Source organism: Thamnophis sirtalis, unplaced genomic scaffold (assembly GCF_051295495.1).
Source record: "Thamnophis sirtalis isolate CommonGarterSnake01/CBP01778 unplaced genomic scaffold, rThaSir2_p1.2 scaffold_2, whole genome shotgun sequence".
NCBI lineage: Eukaryota > Metazoa > Chordata > Lepidosauria > Squamata > Natricidae > Thamnophis > Thamnophis sirtalis.
The window spans coordinates 135617381-135628191 of NW_028261382.1; positions in this window are offsets into that span (position 1 = coordinate 135617381).

Genomic DNA, 10811 nt, shown 5'->3' on the forward strand with positions numbered 1-10811 from the left:
TAAGAATATCACCATCATGGCAAAACGTGTTAAGAAAATTCTGAAACTTACATTAATTTTTATTTTCTTTTGGTTTCTATTTTTAGTAAAAGGAACATTTAATTTTTGTGACCTTTCATTGTTCTGTGGAAATAATGTCTCCTGGATATTTAAGAATGAAAATTACTTTATAGAAATTCTCCAAAACATGTTATAAATCCCCCCTAAATGTCTGTTTCTGCTCTCAGATTGGTCATATCTTCATATCGTGCAGGAAGATTTTTAGATTGTTATGATTGATTGATTGACATTATGATTAATTAGTAGAGAGTGTTCCCACTGCAATTGAGCAGAGATTCATTTTTCAGATTATTTCCTTTTGTTTTAGTGGTTGGATCTCCAGTGTGATCTTTCCAATGGACATGAGAATACATTCTCTTGCTCAATTCATGGTCTTAACTAGAATTTCTATTTTCCCTTTCCTGAAGTTTGTGGGAAACAAACAATCTGATGGGAATTCTCCTACATTTTGGCCTACGGTATAGTTAAAAAGCCAGATGTGGGTTGCTAGTATCAGATGAACAGCAATAAAATCCAAAAGTCATAATTCAAACCCAAATATAGAAAAAATGCATAAAGTAATACAACATGGCTATGTTTGGTTTCAATGCATTTCTAGGATGACTTAATGAATTAATGTATTTTTACTTCCTTCCTGTGTGATTGTCATTACATTGGATACTTTTCCTTCAGTATTATTTGAAGGCAATACTACAATTAGTTGTTAGCTAGTAGCAGTTAGCGATTGGTGTGTGAAATCATGTTGACATGTACATTTTGCCCTAGTGTTAATTTCAAAGCCACATCATTTGCAAAGTAAAATGCACGTGTGCAGTATATATGGGCTAAAATAATTGTTACTTGAACTACCTGTTATAACTTAGGTACTCTTCATATTTATTTTATTATGTACAAAGTGGATGGATTCCAAAGCTTTAAAAAAAAATCTTTGAAGTATTTGCTTTCTGTTTAAACATGTATTTTAAAATGTGATGCTGTTCTCTCAAATCAACACCAGATGGCAGAACAGTGATAGTATTGTGGAAATTGAATATTAAAGATGTTGATTGCAAATGCTCTCTCATACTTAGGTGAGAATTGTTCATTTACCTTGGTCTTTTGCAATATGTAGATTACTTTGATTCATTTAATCTCTAATGTAGACTATTTACAATATAACGTAAAATAGTAGATTGTTATTTTAATAACTTTTTTTTAGTGTTTATGTGTGATTGAATTAGTTGCAGCAAAAAACAGCATCTTGTGAGGTTTTAAACACCTTTATTAATAGATGTTTTTGTGGATTAGAGTTTAGTTTAGCAGTAACATTCTGCAATATTTATTTGACGTTAATAAACTTGACTGAGGGGAAAAATGATCAGAAAGATTTGTCAGTTTTTAACGAACTTTAACAATGATAAAATATAATTCATTTCAAAATTTAATACATCCAAACCCACATAGTTGACACATTTTTGAGGAAAATAAAATATCAGAATATCCTTTATTTGGATTTATAGTGGAGTAAAGGGGATAGGAAAACAGGCGGGAAAGGGCATATACCATAAAGAACCAATGTAGAGTGTAAAATGAATAGGTTCCCCTCACATATGTGCTAGTCGTTCCCAACTCTAGGGGGTGGTGCTCATCTCCGTTTGAAAGCCAAAGAGCCAGTGCTGTCTGAAGACGTCTCCATAGACATATGGCCAGCATGACTAAACTCCAAAGGTGCATGGAACACTCTTACCTTCCCTCCAAAATGGTCCCTATTTTTCTATTTGCATTTTTACATGGTTTCGAACTACTAGTTTGGCAGAAGCTGGGACAAGTAACGGGAAGTCAGTCCAGTACGCGGTGCTAGGGATTCGAACTGCTGAACTGCCGACCTTTCTCATCGACAAGCTCGGCGTCTTAGCCACTGAGCCACTGTGTCCCTCATAAAATGAACAGGCTGTTACAAAATCAAGCTCTGCTATTGCATAGCTCCACATTCTTGCAGTGGGAGTTGCTACAAGCAGTAACTGGATAGATGCTGTCAGAATCTAATTGTATATAATTCAGTTTGGTCACTGAGGGACCTAGTGTATGATAAGAAAACCATGTTTTTGGTCTTGTAAAGATAAAGTAAGAGAGTTACTACTGCTCTATGATGAGTTAGACAAAAGCAAGTTGACATTCCAACATTCTAACTTTCTTTACATTGCTCCAATCCCCTCCCTGCAGGATCTTAGTGATGGTGGACATTCAGGACAGGACTTTCCAATTAAAGCAGTTCAATTCTTTGCCTAAAGAAGTCAGAGGAATTTCTTTATTGTACCTGATATAATACTGAAAAATACTTTTTCATCAAACTTTTAAATTGTCTCAATTTTTACAAATTTTATTTTGATAAATGGGCAACAGTCTCACTTCAAGTTAATTTCTAACTCACCTGGTTCGGTATTAGCGACCCAGACTATCAGCTATTGTCCCAATGTTCAGGAAGAGGTTTGGATTCGAGAATTTTTTTCTATGAAAACCAAGGTATTCTTTGTAGACGCTGATTTGATTATCTTTACTTTTTTGCTGTTCTTTTTAAATTTCAAGTTTTACCAAGACTCCAAAGAAATGAAATAATAAATGGGAAAGCATAGAAACTTGATAGGAACCATCCTTCAATTGCCTTCCATAGTCTTTTATAAATCAGTAAAACAGTAAAATGAGTGAGATCCAGTTCCATCTGCCTTATTTTTTTTAAATAGCTTTCTTTCCATCTCACTTCAAAATACTTTTTGAAACTGATTCATCCTCAAGAGGTAATAAGACCAGATTTTGTTATGTTTTATTTTTATGCATCATTGTTCTTAATTTTATGATTTGTGAAACTTGAGACCTACCAGCATAATGCTTTATTTCCACAAATAGTTACTTTTGGCCAAATGTCTTGCATCAAATGTGGTGAGACCATTTTTATGACTTTTGAAAATGTTTTGGCTTTCCTTCTGGCTATGAAATACTGGATCAGAATAAATGCTTTTCAGCTAGGCTTGATAGTGTTAAACTAACTCAGAATGTGAGCAGCTACCATGCTGAACTGGCCTAACTGACTGCTTCTTGTCTCTCCTTGTTAGACAGATCAGGACCACAGGACATATCAAAAGCCTGTTACATCTGAAGATGAAGGTTGCATGTTTAGATTTCATAAATACTAGCCATTCTACATTCTTTAAGAAGATTTGGTTATGCAGATTTGGTTTTTATGGTGTACGCATAGCTCTGTTTATATTGGGGTGTGTTGACTATCCATTTTGAAGGATGCCACAGGAAATTATTACATGGATACTTTTCCTATACAGTACCTTTATTATCATAGACACAGTGAATGATGGTTCTTTTTTTTCAAATCCAACTCCTATTTCATATGGAACAATATTCCATCTCAGACAAAATCTCCAAGATTTTCAGATAGGATGACCAGAGTAGGAAATTCTGGGACTTGTAGGCACAACACATCTGGAAACACAAATTTGAGGAAAGTCAATATACTTCTCAGGAATTCCCGTAACTTTTCTGGTTTTCTTCACTTCTTTACCGTATCAAAATCACATCCAGTCATGTCAAGAAGCTATTGAGAACTTCATAAAACACAAAGAATCTGTTATCTTCCTATTTGCTTCCAACATTTATCTCAGTGTTATATCCTGATATAGAGGGATCCATTCACGTCTATCAATGAAGAAGAGTATTTATAGTAATTGGGCAAGCATCAAAGCTGAAGCATAAAATAAATTCAGGGGGGGGGGGAGGGAGGACACATATAAGCAATTGTCAACACTCCAAAAATGCATGACACTTAGCTCCAGTAATCATGCTTACAAAGGATTTTAAGAATTAAGTGGCTATTTGCTAATAAGATTGATCTTTGTGTAAGAGATTAGCAACATCACATAGTGTAGAGATCTGGTTCAACAACATTAACACTGCATCTGTTATTCCTCTATTGCAACAACAGGTTAGTTGCAAGTAGGGAGAACTAGGTAAGATTTTGATTTTCAAAAAATAGTCCTTTCATCAATGAAAGTGCAAAAAGAGGGCTACAAGAGAACTCTTTTAAAATCAAGTTAATATATACTTTAATATGGAAGGACATACTCTGACTAATGTTGAAAGTGTTATGTAATATGCTAAGATTAGATTGACTGTGAACTTGTTTCTCTCTGAAAAATCTTCAAAGATTTTTATCTTTTTTTGTAATATGCCTTTACTCTTTCAATTTGGAGTTACAGTAGAATGAATCATTTGCAATAGGTATTGTTTCCATTTTCAGATTAACTGTCCAGTTTTTTCAGCAATAGAAAAAGCATGGGAATAACGTAAGGACTCCTGCATGGGAAAACACTCATGCTTTTTAGGCAGTAAGTGACACCACAATCCCAGCATTTACTCTCTTTCCAGCCATCCTCAAGTGCTTGGTTTGCATGTGGAAATGTATAAGATAGAGAGGATCCAATAGATCTTTGCTAATTGGATTCCAGATTTATTTAATCTTCAGTTCCCAGAATTACTAACCAATATAGCCTGCAGCAAAAGGGGTGTAAAAACTAATCTGATTATTAATAAAAAGGCATTAATCATGTGGAAGGAAGCTGGAGTCATTCTGGAAGAAAGTCAGTGAAGTAATGTCAGCTTTCCCTAAGCTGGGGATGGTCCAGATAGTTAAGTGAACTCAGAATTCCCAAACCCATATGGTGATTTCTGAAAATTTTTATTTTATTTATTTTTATTTTATTTATTTTGTCAAGTATGAATTAGATAACAGATATAAGTATAAACATGATTTTGAATACATGAAATGGATACAAATAAAAGAAGATTAGGACAGGGATGGTAGGTACGCTGGTATGCTTATGCACAGCCCTTACAGACCTCTTAGGAATGGGGTGAGGTTGACAGTAGACAGTCTAAGGTTAAAGTTTTGGTGGTTTGGGGAAGAAACCACAGAGTCAGATAGTGCATTCCAGGCATTGAAATTTCTGTGAATTAGCTACATGTCTTGAGGGCACCTTAATTTGGGGAAGACCGGTTAATACACAATATCAACATTTCATACTCTTTTTCTGTCTGACTTGTTTACATGTCACAAAAAAGTTTATTTGTTTTTACCATGTTTTACTGGGTACATCTAGTCCTTATTTTGTAAAACTCAAAAGTTCATCTTCTAAAATGGTGCTGTTTCGACCTCATAATATATTTTCCCTTTTGGGTGAGTGTTTCTTTTCCTATCTCTTGATAGGTTCTATCTACTGAATATACTAGATTCCCTCAAGGTGGGCTTCTTATAAAACTTGATTTTTTTAAAAGGTGCTCGTGAAAGCTGTAACTAAGTCTAATCACTACTAACCCATAGAGTGGTTATTCAGTGCTTAAGATTCTTTTTAAAAAAAGATGCCAGTGCTACCCACAAAAGTGCTATGGAGACAGTAAAATTCCGTATTGCCAGAAGGCACAGAGGAAAGTGGTGGGTGTTGCTGATTTTGCTATCAAATATTTTGCTACCATTTACGGAGTGGTACAGCTAGGGATGTTTTCAGTGCAATTATGAGGCAGCAGTACAAATACTGAGTCAACTCATAAAAGTGCAGAAATGTGCACCACAGCAGATGTATAACAGAAGACGCTTATGTATAGCCGACTGTGAATCAGTGAGGCTAGGCACAACACTGCATTTTATATGATGGTGATGACTTAATGTCTTGCATATGGGGGATAGAGAAAGGTGGATAGACAAAGAGATGTAGTCTTGTCATTATTTTTCAGGGTGAAAAAAAAGAATTTTAAGGATGGCCTTCTATATTGTTATGGGATGTATCTGCTTGCGTTGCTTTATGTGGATTTTTGCTTAGCAGAGGATTGGAACTGATGGCCTAAATCAGTGGTCCCCAATTCCTGGGCCATGGCCCACTACGAAGCCTTGTGCAGTTTGGTACCGGGCTGTGGCAGTGGCAGGCAAGGTGTGTGTGCACACATTGCCACTTGTGCAAGCATCATGTGAGTGTGTGTGTGTATGTGTGTGTGTGTGTGAGCTCCATTTGTTCAAACAGCATGCATGTGTTGTGACCCGCCAGCAGCCAGCAGACTGGCAGCAGAGTCGGACAGTGAGGAGATTGGGGAGGAACATGGGCCAGTCCTGGAGGCTGGGGAAGACTCAGACGAGGGCTCTGTGTTGGAGGCAGAGATGGGGCCAAAGCCGTCTGGAAGTTCTCAGGTATCTTTGGAGCTAGACAGCAGTGAGGCAGATGAACAGCTGGAGCCTGTTCCCAGTGTGCACCTGCACAGAGTTGCAAGAAGAAAAGAACAGCTAAGAAATCAGGATCGACTTGGAAGTAAGGCCATAGGTGGATGGTGAATGGCCCCTCCCATAGGAAACAAGAGAGGAGCAAAAGGGGAGTGGGCTTTTGCAGGAAACAATTTGTTTATTTGTTCATTCATTTCAGGAGTATGAAGATCTGTCTGTGAATCTCAGAGACTCTGTGCCAAGTCTTTCCCTGCACAGCATTGCATTTGGAAAATACTTACAGGGCAGCTTTCCAAGCTAGATAAGGTCTGTGGTCATAAATTCACCTTTGAAACACTGATTACCAGGCCTTTGCTGAATATGAATGAGAGGAATTTAAATTTGTTTAATAAAAGGGGTTTTGTCAGGAATCTGCTGCATGTTTTTTGCGGAAACCTAAGTCAGAACAGCGTGCGTGCCTGCCACTCACACAAAACCATCCCCTCTTCTCCCCCTTCCCGACAAAGCTGGAAAGGTTGGGGAACTCTGGCCTAAATAACTCTACCGAATTCTGAGCGGATGCTTTCAAAAGTGTCAAAAATGATGGCATTAAATGAGCACCCCCAGTTTTCCCCTGGCTTATTGGCTACCTGGATCAGAACTGGAATTCTTCTGAAACTTGTATCTTTATATTGTCTTCATCTTGGCTCCTTCCCTGGAGTTCTCTTCCTTTTTTGGGGGGTCTTCTCATCAATGATTGGGAAAGCTGAGCAGACTCTTGTGGCGCTTCTTATCACAGTCAAATGGCTACTACTATGCTTTCCATAAGATGAGGTACAATTTGTGATTTCATCTTGGCTGAAGCTCTTGCTTGAGTGACCGCCCTCGTTTATGCTTTAAAGCTTCTCTTGCAGTTTCTAAGAGACAATGACACTCTGCCCCGTCCCTTGTTAAATAGCTGTCATGTTCTTTATTTTTAGAGGTTGAAACAGATCTCCTGGATGGATTAAAGTAGTTTGGGATTCTTAATAGAGACCTCTGTACAAATACGAGCTTCACACAAGTTGGATGAAGCTTCCTGCTTGAGAAGCTGTCAGCCTCGGTGCCCTCAAAATCTAGCTTTCACAGTTTTCCATCTGGGTCTTGGATGAAGCCTGCAAAAATGTTTAAAATTGCATGTTTCATTTACTTAGAAAAGATAAAATAAAATGATCTACACACCAGCCAAACTTAACATATTAGTTTTTTTTTAAAAAAGATAAAGAAGTCAACCCCTCTCAATTGAACTAGGATGTTGAAGTTCTACTAGTGCAAAAAAAGAGACACAGAGAGAATTATCTTTGACCCAGAGCTCTGGAACAGGCTATTTAAAAAGAGAAGAGGTCTGACACAAAGCTGAAGTTTGAAACAAAACTGAGTATAAAAGGAAGAAAGGAAAAGGCATCAAAAATAATGTTTAATTTTTTTCTTTCGTGTTGGAGTTTCTGGAATTTTTGTTTCTTTTTAGAATGAGTTATATAGGAGCCATGGTGGCACACTCGTTAGAGTGCAGTACTGCAGGCTATTTCTGTTGCCTGTCGGCTGCTTGCCATTTAGCTGTTCAAATCTCAGCGGGCTCAAGGTTGACTCAGCCTTCCATCCATCCAGGGTGGGTAAAATGAGGACCCAAATTGTTGGATGCAATATGCTGACTCTGTAAACTGTTTAGAGAGGGCTGTAAAGCACTGTGGAGTGGTGTATAAGTCTAAGTGCTATTGCTACTGCTACTGCTATTATTTATAGCAGTTGAACCCATAAGTGAAGCCTGAAGTGCTCTCAGAATAATAAAAAGTCACCACCAAAAGCCGCATGAGATTCAAATACATGATATAGAAAGAATAGGGGATGCAGAAGGAGATAAAAACCAGACAATTCTTAATGCTTTCATTTTCATGTACTGGCCTACTGGATGGAAGTGGGCTGGTCATTGAGATTGAGAGGGCATTATTTTTCAAAGTAAGTCCCTTTGTTCCTTTTCCATCAGGATAACTTTTCTGTGAAGAGCAGTGGTGGGATTCAAAATTTTAACTATCGGTTCTGTGAGCGTGGCTTAGTGGGCATGGCTTGGTCGGTGTGGCAGGGGAAGGATACTGCAAAATCTCCATTCCCTCCCCCTTCCAAGGGAGGGTTACTGCAAAATCCCCATTTTCTCCCGATCAGCAGGGACTCAGGAGCCAGATAATAGATGGGGACAGGGCCAGTTAGAGGTAGTATTTACAGGTTCTCCGAACTACTAAAATTTTCTGCTACTGGTTCTCCAGAACTGGTCAGAACCTGCTGAATACCACCACTGGTGAGGAGGTAGATACAGTTTGAGCCAGTTGGTAACAGCTGATCTGAAGCAGTTGCATAGTAGAGATAAGGAGGAATGAAAATGCAATTTTGTAAACACTAGGTCATCTCTGAGAAAGAAAAGAGAGGTGAGAAAGAAACACAAGATTATCCCAACTTGATTCTCTTCAGCATAAGAGGTCTTTGTACTCTAGAAAAATATAGCAGAGCTTCAATAGTTCTTGTGGCGGCTTTTTCTTGTCGGGTGTATCTTAATAGCTGACAACACTGAATAAGAATGGGTTTGTGTCTTAGCACAAGGACTGAAGCAAGAACTCAGAACAAAACTAGGATTTTTTCAAGAACTGTTGCAATTTATAAAATAAATAATGTTGCAATGAAAGCTATGTTCTTCTTGGTATCCTTCCTTAAATAAACTTTAAGAAACTGATATCAGCCCTAATGCATTTAGCATTTAGTAGAGCTTAATCTTAAAATAGAAATAGTATTTGACCTCCAGATAGAACAGGAGTGTCAAACTCGATTTCATTGAGGGCTGCATCAGGGTTGTGTTTGACTTTGGGGGGCCATGATGGGCATGGCCAGCTCAATGTCACTTCTGCCAGGGATGCCTATGGTGGTCCGAGTCCTCTGCCCATGGAAACAGGCTCTTGAGCTCCATTTTCGGCTGCCACAGCCTCCTGCAACCCTCTGCCAGTGAAAACAGAGCTTGGGAGCCCATTTTCGCTGGCAGAAGCATCATGGGCCAGTCCTTTGCTGTTTCCAGGGCAGCCCTGTGGGCCAGATCTCACTACCCTGCAGGCTGGATCTGGCCCCCAGGCCTTGAGTTTGATGCCCCCGAGATAGAACTTTCTACATATACCTGTTGTTGTATTGTGTGTTTTTTCAATAAACAAGCTAGGTAAGCTAACTTTATTAGTAAAAAAACACTTAGTTTGGTTAAGGCATGTTATATTAGATGATTTGTGGTATATTCATATATTTTTGTGACAAAAAAGCAATTCATGACTGTTACAAATAAAAAAAGTTGCATCTAGAGATTAATTGTTTTAATTAAGAATCTGGAGTGTCATCAGGGCAGATAATGTTTGAATTTTTTAAACTGTCAGAAAGCTTTCTTCTTCCCCAGGAGTGAGCTGAAACATTTCTGGCATCAAAGAAAGATTTTTGAAACACAGAAGTGCATCTGGTGTTATTAGTTCTGTACTGGCTGAAGTACTGATTTGATTCTGACTGCATAGAACTGTAGAACTGGATGATCAAAAGACTTTGGCTTTGCTAGAAATTAAAATAGAAACGAGGAATGAAGAAGATGTTCCTGGCTGGGTAAATGTCTTCTCCTGCTTTCCTATGTGAAAGATTGACTGCTCTAATTTTACTGCAGGGCCCTTGTCAGTGGCCACACAGCAATGCAGTTTGAAGGAGAGATTTGATGAATATCTACAAGTAAAAAGGCAAAAGCTCAAGGGCTAATATATTCTGCATAGTATATTCTATGTTTCATTAGCTTAGCTTAAGGCCTTCATTGACATTAATAAGCAAAAGGGACAGAAGGACAAAGGTAAAATGCAAGTAGATTAAGAATTATAGTTGGCTCAAGAATTTTATAAGTACCTGCCATATTTAGATAATAGGTTGGCACAGTGGGAATTTATCCTGTCCTCTGAGACAAGGAAGGGTATAGTATTTTCTTTCCCTTCATTATCACATTTGTATAGTTCCTATCTATAATGTATAGATATGACAATGAAGAAAAGCTCAGGGTAGCATAGAATGTTGAGTGCCTGTATGCGCGCGCACACTATTATATAAAAAATACAAACGAACATGTGTCGACTCATATACTAAATATGTCCTTTAAAAATAATTTTCAAATACAAAATTGACTGTCTTTTTCACTTAGGCAAAGGAAGTGAATGTCTAAATGCAAGCTTTTGTATTCTGAATGTTGAAGTTAGCCTGGCTCCAGACTCTAGACACAAGTCTTCAAAGCTAAGAATGCTGCATAAAAATTATCTTGTGCATTTTATCAAGGATGAGGGAACCTTTGATCTTCCAGATGTTGTTGAAATACAGTTCCTGGCATTCCCCATCAGGGCCTATGATGGCTGGAGTTACTGGGATGTATAAATCAATAACATCTGGAGGTCTGCAGGTTCTTTGCTGATGTGTTGTAGCTTCTGCCTCA